We start from the raw sequence: 14,826 nt of genomic DNA on the forward strand, positions 1-14,826 counted from the left end.
TTGGTACAACACATTTAGAACACAGCGCTCAATTTTGGTATGTCATGTTGTGCAACAGAAACAACATCAAAATGTTGAGACCTAAAAAGGTTTCAGGAATCCATTTAAATGGGCAAAGAGCAAAGGACAGCTTTTTTTCTGAATGGTGTTTGGCAAATATATTTTACTTACTGAAGTAAAGAAGGATAGAAGTGGATATGAATAAATTTTAGACTTCTATAAGGCTAGTAAAGGTAAACTTAAAGAGCACTTTTTCATTGGTACAACTCCAGCATAAGCCTACACAAATAAAAAATGGTAGTATACAAAAGAATTATAAGCCAGCCTTCATTCACACACACGAGGATTAACGGTATGGAATAATAAAGAAAATGTGTTGCCATAGCTGTAGTATTAAATTCATACTAAAATACCAAATATTTAATAGGAAAAGTTAAGAGTTGATAGGACTTCTTGATTTATTTTGAGTGATACCATTCTTCTCCATATGAAGACAGCAAAAGCATTTACTGCCACATGAGTTAAAATTAAAAGACCTGGAAAATTTACATTCAAGTAGCAGTCTCATCATAAGAACAGCCATTCTGGGTCAGACCAAAGGTCCATCTAGCCCAGTATCCTGTCTGCTTACAGTGGCCAGCAACAGGTGCCCCAGAGAGGGTGGACCGAAGAAGACAAAGATCAAGCGATTTGTCTCCTGCCATCCCTCTCCAGCCTCTGACAAACAGAGGCCCAGGACACCAATTTTATCCCCTGGCTAATAGCCTTTTATGGACCTAACCTTCATGAAATTATCTAGCTTCTCTTTACACTCTATTATAGTCCTAGCCTTCACAGCCTCCTCTGGCAAGGAGTTCCACAGGTTGACTACACACTGTGTAAAGAAAAACTTTCTTTTATTAGTTTTAAACCTGCTACCCATTAATTTCATTTGGTGTCCTCTAGTTCTTCTATTATGGGAACTAATAATTTTTCTTTCTCCGCCCTCTCCACACCACTCATGATGTTATATACTTCTATCATATCCCCCCTCAGTCTACTCTTTTCTAAACTGAAAAGTCCCAGTCGCTTTATCCTCTCCTCATATGGGACCCTTTCCAAACCCCTAATTATTTTAGTTGCCCTTTTCTGAACCCTTTCCAAGGCCAAAATATCTTTTTTGAGGTGAGGAGACCACGTCTGTACACAGTATTCAAGATGTGGGCGTACCATAGTTTTATACAGGGGCAGTAAGATATTCTGTGTCTTATTTTCTATCCCTTTCTTAATAATTCCTAGGATCCTATTTGCCTTTTTGACCGCCGCTGCACACTGCGTGGAAGTTTTCAGAGAACTGTCCACGATAACTCCCAGGATCTCTTTCTTGTTTTGTCATAGCCAGATTAGCCCCTATCATACTGCACCTATAGTTGGGTTTATTTTTCCCGATGTGCATTACTTTACACTTATCCACATTAAATTTCATGTCAGTATCACTGTCCTGATCAGGTGGTCAGTAATATATCCCTACTGCTAATTTCTTATTATTGGAGCATGGAATTACTATCCATAGCAATTCTATTTAACATGTTGATTCATTTAATATTTTTATTTCATTTGATTCTACATTATTTTTCACATACAGTGCCACTCCACCACCCACCCAGCCTGCTCTATCCTTTCGATATATTTTATATCCCAGTATGATTGTGTCCCACAGATTTTCCTCATTCCACCAGGTTTCAGTGATGCCTATGATGTCAATCTCCTCATTTAATACGAGGTTCTCTAGTTCACCCATCTTATTAGTCAGACTCCTAGCATTTGTGTAGAAGCACTTTAAAAATTTGCCACTGCTTATTTGTCTGCCCTTCCTGATGCATTGGATTCCTTTATATGCAGTTGTTTGTCTGCTCTGGCCCATGGTTTGTCCTCTCCCCTCCTCTCTTTCTGACTACAGCTTAGAGAATCTCTATCAATAGATTCTCCTCTAAGAGACGTCTCCCTCCAATATCCGTGCATCTCCGCACCAATCGGCTTTCCCCCATCTCTTAGTTTAAAAACTGCTCTACGGCCTTTTTAATATTTAGTGCCAGCAGTCTGGTTCCATCCTGGTTTAGGTGGAGCCCATCCTTCCTGTATAGGCTCCCCCTCCCCCAAAAGTGTCCTCAGTTCCTAATAAATCCAAACCCCTCTTCCCTACACCATCGTCTCATCCACGCATTGAGACTCTGAAGCTCTGCCTGCCTACCTGGCCCCGCGCGTGGAACTGGAAGCATTTCCGAGAATGCCACCATAGAGGTCCTGGATTTCAGTCTCTTTCCTAGCAGCCTAAATTTGGCCTCCAGGACATCTCTCCTACCCTTCCCTACGTCATTGGTACCTTCATGTACCACGATCACCGGCTCCTCCCCAGCACTACACATAAGTCTATCTAGATGCCTTGAGAGATCCGCAACATTCGCATCAGGCAGGCAAGGGACCATACGGTTCTCCCGGTCATCACAAACCCAACTACAGGCAGTCCCCAGGTTATGTACAAGATAGGGACTGTAGGTTTGTTCTTAAGTTGAATCTGTATGTAAGTCAGAACTGGCGTCAGCCGCTGCTGAAACTGATCAGTTTCAACTGTGACTGAATCTGGACGCCAGTTCTGACTTACATACAGATTCAACTTAAGAAACCCAGGCGTCCCCAAGTCAGCTGCTGCTTTATTGTCATTTGGAGCTTTGATTGTAAAGCTGTTTTATTGCATAAGGGAAGAATAGGCTGATGTCTTTCTAAATAGCAAAGGGAGAAAAAATTATCTGATTAAAAAAAGAAACCCAAATCTACCATTGGCAAATGTCTAAAACTTTCACATCAAAAATTGTCCTGAAAGACCTAAACTTAAATGATAGTAGACTTAACAAAAAGATTGTTTAGAATGCTTTTGTTGTTAAATTCTAACAAGACCATTAGCTAAGCAGACTTAGAATTTGATTGGTACTTGGCTAGGAAACCCCCATGGAAGATCCTAGGATGCATTGAGAAGTGTTAGTGTTTATTACAGTGAATATTATTTTTACCAGTGAGTGAAATTTGAACCCAAATATGATGTTAGGGGGCACTGTAGAGCTGTCTTCAAATGAGGTCTAAAGTCAAAGTGCAAACTACTGTGGTCATTAAAGTTATGACACTTTCTGCAAGATTAAAAATGTTAGCGCTGGTACCACAGTCAGATTCTAGCTTAAGCCATTAGGTGGGCTATATCTAAATTCTCTTGGGTGACATCTACATTTCATTTTTCTTGCGCAAGAACATATGCAAATGAGGTATGGTGATGAATATTGCCACATCTCATTTGCATACTTAATGAGCCACCATCTTGCGCTGGGAGCTTTTGCGCAAGAAGGAGCAGTCTACACTTGCGCAAAAACCCCTCTTGTGCAAGAGCCGTTCTGCCTGAAAATAAGAGGCAGAATAGCTCTTGCGCAAGAGGGGATTTTTGCCCAAGAAGGTGCAGTGTAGACTGCTCCTTCTTGCGCAAAATGGTGGCTCATTTGCATATGTTCTTGTGCAAGAGAGCACAATGTAGACGTAGCCTCCCTGTGTCAATTAGATAGGGTATTCTTCATTTCTACTCCTAAGATACTGTCATCAATAATACTGTATATAGCAGCATACCGGTGCATGATGGCCCTGAAAAGATTTATGCTCATACATGTTAGCCTAGAAGACTGTTATCCCACCACTCCACATGGAGCAGTTGATAGCCTTATCCCAACAATGTTGCCCCATCATTACTTGGGGAGGTAGTGATTGCAACCACCCATACATGAGCCACGTAGTTACCTGGTAGGCAATCTGCTACCACTTCTCTTTTGGGAAGGTTGGGGGTCTTTCCCATCATGACTACTTGTTCCTTGTCTTCAGATATGCTGGGACCTATATGAAAAAAGGGAGGAATTAGCCTCTACCCACTTAAGCAGAGGACTCTAGGGGTATGTCTACCCTAAAGGGATAAAATCAAATTAAGATACACAACTTAAGATACATTAATTACATAGCTGAAGTTGAAGTACCTTAATTGGACTTTTGTCACTGTCCACACTGCAGAAAGTTGAAGAGAGTGCACTCTCCCTTCGACTTTCCTTACTCCTTGTGGAAGCAGGACTACCGACATCATTCAGAGTGCCCATCTGAGTTCAAATTAGTGTGTCTTCACTAGACCCACTAATTCGAACCCTGGAAGATAGACATCAGCAGCTTCAATCTTCTCTGTGATAGACATGCCCTTAGCGAGTGCCCTTGCCAACATTACCTCAAAGAGTTATGATGGAGTGGCAGCAGCAAGGTCCCATGCCACTAGGGTAACAACAATTTACAGATGTTAGTTGTATGAAATTACAGCTCCTGCCTTGTAAAACTGTCTTTTCAGGCTGTCTGCAAACCTAGTCATATATCACTAGATTGGTTAGGTAGAAGTCACATTTCCATGGGTTTTGTCATGGTTATGAAGGCTAGAAACTATTTGTGCATTAAATCTTAGACTCTAATGTCACCATATGGCTCCAGGAGACAGGGCACCAGGTACATGTCTATAGTGCTAATGCTTTAATCCAGTCTCTGATGATCCATTCTGTAGATGAGGAAACAAGTACAGATAGGGAAAGGATTGCCCAAGGTCCTTGACCCAGCAAGACAGAGTATATGCAGGAAACAACTAGGAATTCTAGCTCCCAGTCCTCATTGCTGTAACCTAATAGGGTCCCACTGTATTTCTACACCCAGGAATAGAACCCAGGAGGCCTGACTCCCATTCCATAGTTCACCCATTCCATAGTTGCAAGTAGAACCTGGGAGCCCTCCTTCCCCAGCCACCCTGCTCTAATCACTGGATCACATTCACATCCCAAAATCCCTTATTAAAACAAAATCCTACAGCATTCCACAGTAACCCAGTAAAGATGTATCTTGAGCCACTACCAAAGGGAGATGACAATGATACAAATTTGAGGGCCTTCAGTCTGATGCCATATTTTGCAGAGGTTGAGTCTTTAATCTGCAGGCCTGTCTTTGTGATGTGCAGATGTGCTTTTTGAAGAGGCTTATGATGAACAATTTTTTAAATGTGCCTTTTCATAGGAACTTCCTCATTCAATGTTCATTGTACCTATTTTAGATTTCTATAAGCAGAAAGAACTTGCATTCAGATAGAGAAAGAAGCAACATATAATTCCAAATCTCCCCAAACATAAAGTACTTTCATTTTTAACATTTCAACAACTACAGTAAACTTCCGATAATCCGGCACCTTTAGGACCCAGGGGGTGCCAGACTATCAGATATGCCGGACTATCAGAAGGGGGGGCTATGAGGGGTCTAGAGTGGGGTGGGAGGGGATGCCACCCCAGATCCCTCATAGCCCCCCCTTACGATAGTCCGGCTCTGCCCCAGGCGTCCCTGATTCAGCCGCTGCTGGTCAGTTTCAGCAGCGGCTGACTTGGGGACCCCTGGGGCAGAGCAGCAGGGGTGCTGCCGGGTTGGTCCCGCAGCGGCAAAGGGCGGCGCTACGGCACCAACCCAGCAGCACTCCAGCTGCTCTTGGGGACGCCTGGGACAGAGCAGCTGGGGTACTGCCCGGTTGGTCCCGTAACGCTGCCCCTCGGGGCTGCGGGACCAACCCGGCAGCACCCCAGCTGCTCTTGGGAACGCCTGGGGCAGAGCAGCTGGAGTGCTGCCGGGTTGGTCCCGCAGCGCCAAAGGACGGCGCTGCGGGACCAACCCGGCAGAACCCCAGCTGCTCTGCCCCAGGGTCCCCGATTCAGCCGCTGCTGAAACAGATCAGTGGCTGATTCCAGGAAGCCCGGGGCAGAGCTTCTCTGCCTGGGGCTTCCTGGAGTCAGCCGCTGATCTATTTCAGCAGCGGCTGACTTGGGGACCCCTGGGGCAGAGCAGCTGAGGTCCTGACTGGTTGGTCCCGCAGTGCCAAGGGGCGGCGCTACGGGACCAACCCCGCAGCACCCCAGCTGCTCTGCCCCAGGCGTCCAGATTCAGCCTGCTGGTGAAACTGACGCTGCTGGTCAGTTTCAGCAGCGGCTGAATCCCGACGCCTGGGGTAAAGCAGCTGGGGTGCTGCTGGATTGGTCCTGTAGCGCCGCCCCTCAGCGCTGCAGGAGCAACCTGGCAGCACCCCAGCTGCTCTGCCCCAGGGGTCCCCAAGTCAGCCGCTGCTGAAATAGATCAGTGGCTGATTCCAGGAAGCTCCAGGCAGAGCAGCTCTGCCCCAGGCTTCCTGGAATCAGCCGCTGATCTGTTTCAGCAGCAGCTGAATCGGGGACCCCTGGGGCAGAGCAGCTGAGGTCCTGCCAGGTTGGTCCCGCAGCGCTGTCCTTTGGAGCTGCGGGACCAACCCGTCAGCACTCCAGCTGCTCTGCCCCAGGCGTTCCCAAGAGCAGCTGGGGTGCTGCCGGGTTGGTCCCGCAGCCCCGAGGGGCAGCGCTACGAGACCAACCCGGCAGCACCCCAGCTGCTTTGCTCTCGGCTTCCTCGATTCAGCTGCTGGTCAGTTTCAGCAGCAGCTGAATGGGGGAAGCCTGTCCGGCTGCCCCAGTACTTCCGGGTTCCTGATGGTGCCGGACCATCAGGAGTCCCGGAGCATTGGATGCCGGACTAATGGAGTTTTACTGTACTAGGAATTTCTGCAGACGATGATCAAGCCCCCAAATTTCAGACCTTACCTTTTCCTATGGCTTTGGTAAAGTACAAGTTCCTTTGGATTGATGTTAATCTATTTTGAACCAATGATGCACTGCATAATTTTGGGTAAGTATTGAGTAACATTTCTGTGCCATAATCAACACAGAGCTGATGCCTCATCAAAAAGCAAATGGAACATGTAAGTTGAATTGCCCTTGGATGAACTAGTCAGAATAATCTTTGTCACAGTTGCACAACCAAAGTTAACATATTCTGTTCCATAAGCAATTTGCCAAAATCCTGAAGTGCCAGGACTCCTGGATGATAGTCCTAGTGAATTAAAGTATGTGAATGTGTTTTATGGGTGGGAAAGGAAGGTGTGAAAGTAGAAAGAATTATACTGTAAGTGTGCGTCTAGACTACAGGCTTTTGTCGACAGAGACTTTGTCAACAGATACTGTCGACAAAGCCTCTGTCGACAAAGAGCGTCTAGACTACATCCAGTTCTGTCGACAAAGCAAGCCGCTTTGTCGTCATGAGAGTGTAGACACAAAGGACAGTGTAGGTGCAATAACACCTTCTGTCAGCAGAACTCCATCGACAAAAGGCGTTATTCCTTGTAGCATGAGGTTTACCGCCGTCGACAAAACTGCCGAGTTCTGTCAACGTTATGTAGACGCAGGTATGCAAAAGTCCACTTTTGTCGACAAAACCCTGTAGTCTAGACACACCCTTAGAGAAAGATCATAGAATCATAGAATAATAGGACTGGAAGGGACCTCGAGAGGTCATCGAGTCCAGCCCCCCGCCCTCAAGGCAGGATCAAGCTCCGTCTACACCATCCCTGACAGATGTCTATCTAACCTGTTCTTAAATATCTCCAGAGAGGGAGATTCCACCACCTCCCTTGGCAATTTATTCCAATATTTGACCACCCTGACAGTTAGGAATTTTTTCCTAATGTCCAATCTAAACCTCCCCTGCTGCACTTTAAGCCCATTACTCCTTGTCCTGTCCTCAGAAACCAAGAGGAACAAATTTTCGCCTTCCTCCTTGTGACACCCTTTTAGATATTTGAAAACCGCTATCATGTCCCCCCTTAATCTTCTTTTTTCCAAACTAAACAAGCCCAGTTCAGGAAGCCTGGCTTCATAGGTCATGTTCTCTAGACCTTTAATCATTCTTGTCGCTCTTCTCTGTACCCTTTCCAATTTCTCCACATCTTTCTTGAAATGTGGCGCCCAGAACTGGACACAGTACTCCAGCTGAGGCCTAACTAGTGCAGAATAGAGCGGCATGAATTATGCTGTAATAATTGAATAAGTTGGAGGAATGCTGTTTGTCTCTGAACAAGAAGGAGAAAAGTATGTTAATGTTGTTTGTAAGTATGCAGATCAGAGTGCTAGCCAGGTGGGCCTGGGATAATAGAAAAAGGAACATAAGGTGCTAGGCAGAAAACAATTGAGATAACCAGGGACATATGGACAGGAGATTGCTGTGTGCTCGATGTGGAAATGAAGATACTTGACTAGCCTCATACTAATCATGTGAAGTTTTGCCTCTCTTTTAATCTTGTTAACTTGGCTTTCTTTTGACTGTATAAATCAAGGAGTTTGAACCTTTTATGGTACTTACATTTTCTGGGTGCATTTAGGAGAGCGGCTTTGCTAATAAACAGAGCGGTCTGACAAATCTGTGAGTCCTGTCTGACTTTGACAGAGGCTAGTGTAACCCCAACCCAAATAATGGTAATTGTTCATTACTGGTATGTATGTTTTTTCATGCAATGCCATGTTCTTGAAATAAGCTGGAGCTCCAGCAGCTTCAAGAAAAACTTCTCCAATTGTATTCTCTTGTCCTGAACTGATGGTGTGGGTATTGAGTAGCTTCAGGCCTATAAACTAAGGTAGAACTCAGTGTATTTTGAGCTGCAGAGGTGGATGTCTACTGTGAAGAGGGCTTGTTGGATGTTAAATAGAATAAAGCATAACCCCCCTTAGGTCAAATGTATAAGAAGAACTACCAAGCCCGTTATTTTGAAATAATGAGCTACTTATTTCAAAATCGGTACTCCTGCTTTCCTCAGGGAATAGCGCTAATTTCAAAATAGTTATTTCAAAATAGCATTAGTGTGGTCGCTTCAGTGATGCTATTTTGAAATCACTATGCCCCAGAGTAATTTGAGCTAACTACTCCCCAGTGCTTCCTGGGGCTCTACGTTGAGGTAGTGCATCCACATTAATGGAGCCTGCCTCGGACTAATTTCGAGGCTTCCCCATAGTGAGGACACGCTATTTTGATTTTGTAAAATGGGAGTTTAGTCAAATTTAGTTATTTTGAAATAATTTCCTAGGGTAGACATGCTCCCTAATGTGTGGGGGGAGGAGAGGCAGGGATTTGCAGACAGACAAATAAAGGAGGTTAGGGCGCTAAAATGAAATGATGGAAAGGTCTATTGATGGGGTGTGTTCCCCAGAATATGGACTCAAACTAGGTTCATTTATGTGGTGCCTTAATAACTTAGCTCCTTCTTTCCAAGGACACAATTTTCCTTGTTTATCATTAGTTCTGTAGACTATATATTAGGGCTGTCAAGCGATTAAAAAAAATTAATCACGATTAATTGTTCTGTTAAACAATAAATATACTAAATATTTAAATATTTAAATATTTGTTGATGTTTTCCACATCTTCAAGTATATTGATTTCAATTAGGGCTGTCAGTTAACACATGTTAACGGCTGCGATTAATGCAGGGCAGAATTAACGCGTTAAAAAAGTTAATGTGTATTAATTGCAGGTGTTTCTGTGCAGTGTTGCCCCTTTGAAATGCTGCAGTGATCAATGCGTGTTAATTTTTTTTAATGCATTAATTCTGCCCTGCGTTAATCACAGGAGTTAATGCACATTAATTGACAGCCCTACTATATATTATTTGGGACACTAAAAAGCCTTTTCTTATGCTCCTGACCTAATTCAAAATATCTGCCATGTATACAACTACTTCCTGCGATCCTTCTGTCTTTTTGCACTGGGAGGTTTCAGGAAAACTGCTAATGCCAAAAGATAAATGCTTCATGAATATAGCAGAGTAGATTCTAAATTTATTTACAGGACTTTTACACAAGTTTTACTACATTGATTTCAGTGGAGTTACTCCAGTTTTAAACTGGTAGCAACTGAGAGCAAAATCAGGTTCCATGAGTTTAGTACTAGCTGGATTCAGCATGATCTGCTAAAATCCATATGCAGACTTAAGCAGACACAAAATTTATGCAGATGGGAATTTGGGGATTATATCCCCTAGTGTGGAAAGGACATTTCTTTTTCTTTTTGCTGATTAAATACACAGCACATCAAATCAATACATATTCTCTCACACTGCTACTTTTTATGACAGGAACCGTGAGCATGCTCCATTCTCTAGATTTGTTATAGCTGCAATTGTTTGCACGCTTACCATTCTGCCTAGTTCCTTTTTCACTCTAGGAAAGAATGTGACTGAAATTCTGTGTATTCTGTTATTGATATAAGGTATTGCCCTTTCTTCCAATTCTGCCTGCATTGGCTTACACTTAAGAAGGCCCATGCCCCCACATCCAGATAAAGTAAAGGTTACTTGTATGATTGAAAGCTATTTGCATACTTAAACACATTGTCTTTCTTGATATATTTCTGAGCTTTTCCCTGATGCTCTGGCTGCCTGGGTAAACTACTGAAGGACAAGGTAATATCTCTTATTGGACAAACTGCTATGTAGAATACAAAAAATTGTTTTCTAATAGCCTGAAGTAACATCCCAACAAATGATGTTAGTCCCAACAACAGTCCCTTATCTGTTACATAGCATTGTGTTGCATGCTGTTTAAATATCTCTCGTAGCCTTACAAGGTAAAGTTCTCTGTGTGTAGTTCAATATATAAATCTCTTCAGTAAGACATTTACATACAATACAACTTTCTACCAAGTGTAGCACATTTCATTTACACACTGTCCCAAAAATATTTTCAGAAATAAAATTAATTATTCAACAGATTGTATATGTTAAACTATAGAAAAACTTTTGTAAAGATATATATTTACATTACAGTGTTCAGTTACAAAACTAATAACAGAAAAATAAGCATGGGCAAAAGAGTAAAGATATATTAAGATCCGATTGTAAAAGAACTGAGGCAGAGCAGAACAAGATGGTCGGAGATTCAGAGAAAGCACTGGCACCAAAGGTGGCCACTTTGTTTTTATCTGTATCTTTTCCTATGCTTCTTTGAGAATTGAGAGTCTGTCTGCTCTGTGTAGGCATTAAAGTTATTGATGGCAATTTTCACAACGGTATGGATTTCTTCTGGTTTGTCTTTCACCAAAATTTCACTTCTTTGAGTAATTGCTCATATCCATTCCATGTAGGTGTGTGCATGCTGCGTGCAGAGCCAGCCCAAGCTATGGGCTGACCGGGCTACAATGGGGCCCCCATTGGAAGGGGCACCACGCGGGGCTGCCAGACCAGGTGGAGGAAGGGCCATGCATGCGCCAGGAGCCCAGGGCGGGGCCATGCATGCGCCGGGCACCCAGGGGTGCCACATGCCCGGGGCTGGGCCGCACATGCACTGCACACCTGGGGGCACGAATGGCTCGGGCCGGCCCTGGGCTGCGTGCATGCGTCCTCGGAAGTTTTTTCCCCTAGCAGCACTCGTTGGGCAGCAGGGGAGCCTCCCTGGAGTGGCACAATTATATTGGCTAATGTATACCCCTGCTGGCCCTCCACTCCCTCAGTTCCTTCTTTCTGCTCATGAAGGTCATTGGAACCTGCTCTGCTCTTGCTTTGCAAACACTCCTAGCAGTTCTCACACATTTGTAGTTCTAGTGTTAGTTGGCTTTTTAGTTCTTCGTTCTTATCTCAGTTGTAAATAGTTTAAGTAGCTGTTAAATGTTAGTAGTTTACTTAGGCATGGGTTCACTTCCTGTCTTCAGCAGGTGCAACAGGGCATGCCTGGGCCCCAAGGTTTCAAGCCCTGCATTTAGTGCCAGCAGCTTATTCCCTGTGGAGACCCCCCCCCTCCCCCGCAAATAGGGTTACCAGATAGCTTCCAAAAAAATACTTGATTTCAGATGGGGAGGGGGACCAACCAGGAGGAGAGCAGGGCTGGCTGGGAGGGGATCGGGGTAGGCGGCTGGCTGGATTGGGGGAGGGGAGAACCGGCCAGCAGAAAGCAGGTCTGGCTGGGAGGGGGGAGACCTGGGGGAGTGGAGCTGGCCAGGGGAGATCGGGGGAGGGGAGAACTGGCCGGCATGGAGCAGGGTTGGCCGGGAGGGGATCAGGGGGTGCAGGGCTGGCTGCAGGAGGGAGCAGGGGGAGGAACCAGCTTGTGGGAAGCAGGGCTGGCCCGGGCGCACACAGATCCCGGGATGCTGCCCGTCCCGCAAACAGTCCTGGCAAAGCATGAGCGAGTCCTGCCCTGGGGATTCCATCCCACACCGTCCCCGTCCCCCTCCCCCGTGTAGTTGCATACTGCCTGGCTGGTAGACACACTCACGCAGCATGAGCATGTCTACCAGCCAGGCAGTACGCAACTACGTTCTGATACTCCTAATAATAATAAAACTTACCTAATTAGAAAATACTGGACATTTTATATGTCCAGTATTTTCTCAATTTGTTTCCCGGACAGAACCCTCAAATACCAGACTGTCCGGTTCAAAACCGGACACCTGGCTACCCTACCCACAAAGTCTACTTTAAGTGCCTCAGGGAAGTCTATCTGTTGGAGGCCTGCAAAATCTGCAAGGGTTTCAAGCTGCAGACCAAGCAAGAGAGTCCCACTTAGGGTTGCCAGGTGTCTGGTTTTGAACCAGACAGTCCAGTATTTGAGCTTTCTGTTTGGGAAACAAATTGAGAAAATATAAATGTCCGGTATTTTCTAAATAAGTTGTAATGTAGATTGTGATGTAATGACAAGTGTGTCTGGTATTTTTGTTGAAACCATCTGGCAACCCTAGTTCCCATTTGAAGATCATACTCGTGGAAGCAGCTCTCTGCCTGACACCAGCATCGGACCCAGCACCGACAACCCACAGTGCACCGGTTTTGGTGCGGGAGACTCCCTGCCACTTGCACCAGTCCCAGTTTCTGGTGCCTCAGAAGAAACAGAGACCTAGCTGGGCAAGTCTCTGTCGAGGCATGTGCCATCAGTGCACCCTTTGGTGGGGAATGTGGCACCAGCAGGATCAGCACCCGGACCATCGAGATCGGGTCAGCACCATTCTAGCTCATCTCAGAGCTCGAGCCTGGTGGAGGACCTCCCGGAGCCCTTGATGCCTGACATCTCTGAGGCTGTGAGGGACCTTATTGAGCTGATCTTGTCTCTGACCCCTTCACCGGGTCAGCCTAAGAAGTGTCAAGCTCAGCGGCACTGGACAACATCCATGGCACCGCCAGCCCCAGCACCAGACACAAGGGCCCACCACCACACCACGCTGGTGCCGTCAACCTCAATACCAACATTGGCCCCCGCTCCATATCTGACACCAGCACCAGCCACAGCAGTACCACTGGCACTGATCTCAGCACCAAGCCAGGACACTCACATGGTACCATTCCTCGCACGGGGTTCATCTGTGCCTTTATCTTTGTGGCGAGCAGACCATCACCAGCACCCTCAATGACACCACCTCCTCCTCGGCACTGAGGAAAGCCAGAGTATATGGCCTGGTGCATTCCTGGGCATAGATCACTGGCTGCAACAGCTGCGACACTGCCCTGGTCGACTGCCGAATACTCAACCAACTCGGAGGCAGAGTCAACCGTATTGTCACGGAGCTCCAGATGAGGTCGAGGTACAGGTCCTATTTCCAGCACCGCTCCTGGCACTGAAGCACATCAGTGTTAGGCACCAGTAACAGTTCTACGCTCCACAACCAACCCCAGTGCAGCCAGGGCAGCAGTCCTGGCCACCCCAGTGTTAGGCTCCTGGACAATGGCCCTTCTGGACTCCCTGGGCATATCACCAGAGCCAGGGCATGGGTCCCTTTACAGCAGAGTCCGTCATCTCTGGGTCTAGGGCCCCTCCATTGGCAACCCCACTGACCCGCTCCTCTACATCAGGCCAGTCCCTACCTCTGGGGCAGGTTTCACCCAGACCCTCAGTGAAGAGGAGACCATCCTCATTGCAGCCCTACATGCTGGTATCCTCAGTGGCCTCCAAGACCCCTTCGCAGACCTGGGACGCAGAAGAGGTGGGCCTAAAGGGGGTCATCTTCCTCATCCCCTGACGAGGCCCTTGGAGGGGTGCTACCATCTATGACCTCCATCGACTCAAGGTCCTGATCCTGGACATCTGCAGAGCTGCCATGTAGTCTTCAGTCCACACCTTTGCCAATCATTATGCACTGGCCCACCAGACTAGGGAGGATGCAGCCCTAGCTCTGCTCAGTTGAAGGTTAGAACTCTGATCCTACCTCCTAGGGTTTCTGCTTTGGAGTCACCTTCATGTAATGGACATGAGCAATCACTCTAAGAAGAAAAAGCGTTACTTACCTCTGTAACTGTTGTTCTTCGAGATGTGTTGCTCATGTCCATTCCATATCCCGCCCTCCTCCTCTTCTTCAGAGTAGTCCAGTAAGAAGGAACCAAAGGGGTGGCGGATCAGCAGGGGTATGTATTAGCAGAGAAAGCGGTGCCGCTCTAGGGGGCTCCCCTGCTGGCCCAATGGGTGCTGCTAAGGGAAAAAACTTCAGACGATGCATACCGCAGCGCACGCACACCTACATGGAATGGACACGAGCAACACATCTCAAAGAACAACAGTTACAGAGGTAAGTAACCATTTTTTTTACAACCTTTGTGTAATGTTCCAGGGTGTTTGTTTGACTTGCCCTCACAGCATAGAGATGGCTATATTTTAGTGAAAGAATCCCTGCAGATATATAGTCTACAAAATGCTTTGGAATGGAAGATGCTATGAATTTAAATGTTAATTCATAAACCCCAGAAAATTGACTCTATCGAACATTATATTGTGCCTGTTCTTGCTTCCTTTTGGAAACTAACTCACAGGTCACTGTTAATGTAATAATATATCCCTGAGTTATGAAATTTTATCTGCTTCCCACAAAGAGAAATGACATTCTGTAATAAAGAAAGCATTGAAGCAAAAAGAGACATTCTAC

The sequence above is a fragment of the Pelodiscus sinensis genome, chromosome 16 (assembly GCF_049634645.1).
Source record: "Pelodiscus sinensis isolate JC-2024 chromosome 16, ASM4963464v1, whole genome shotgun sequence".
Taxonomy (NCBI): domain Eukaryota; kingdom Metazoa; phylum Chordata; order Testudines; family Trionychidae; genus Pelodiscus; species Pelodiscus sinensis.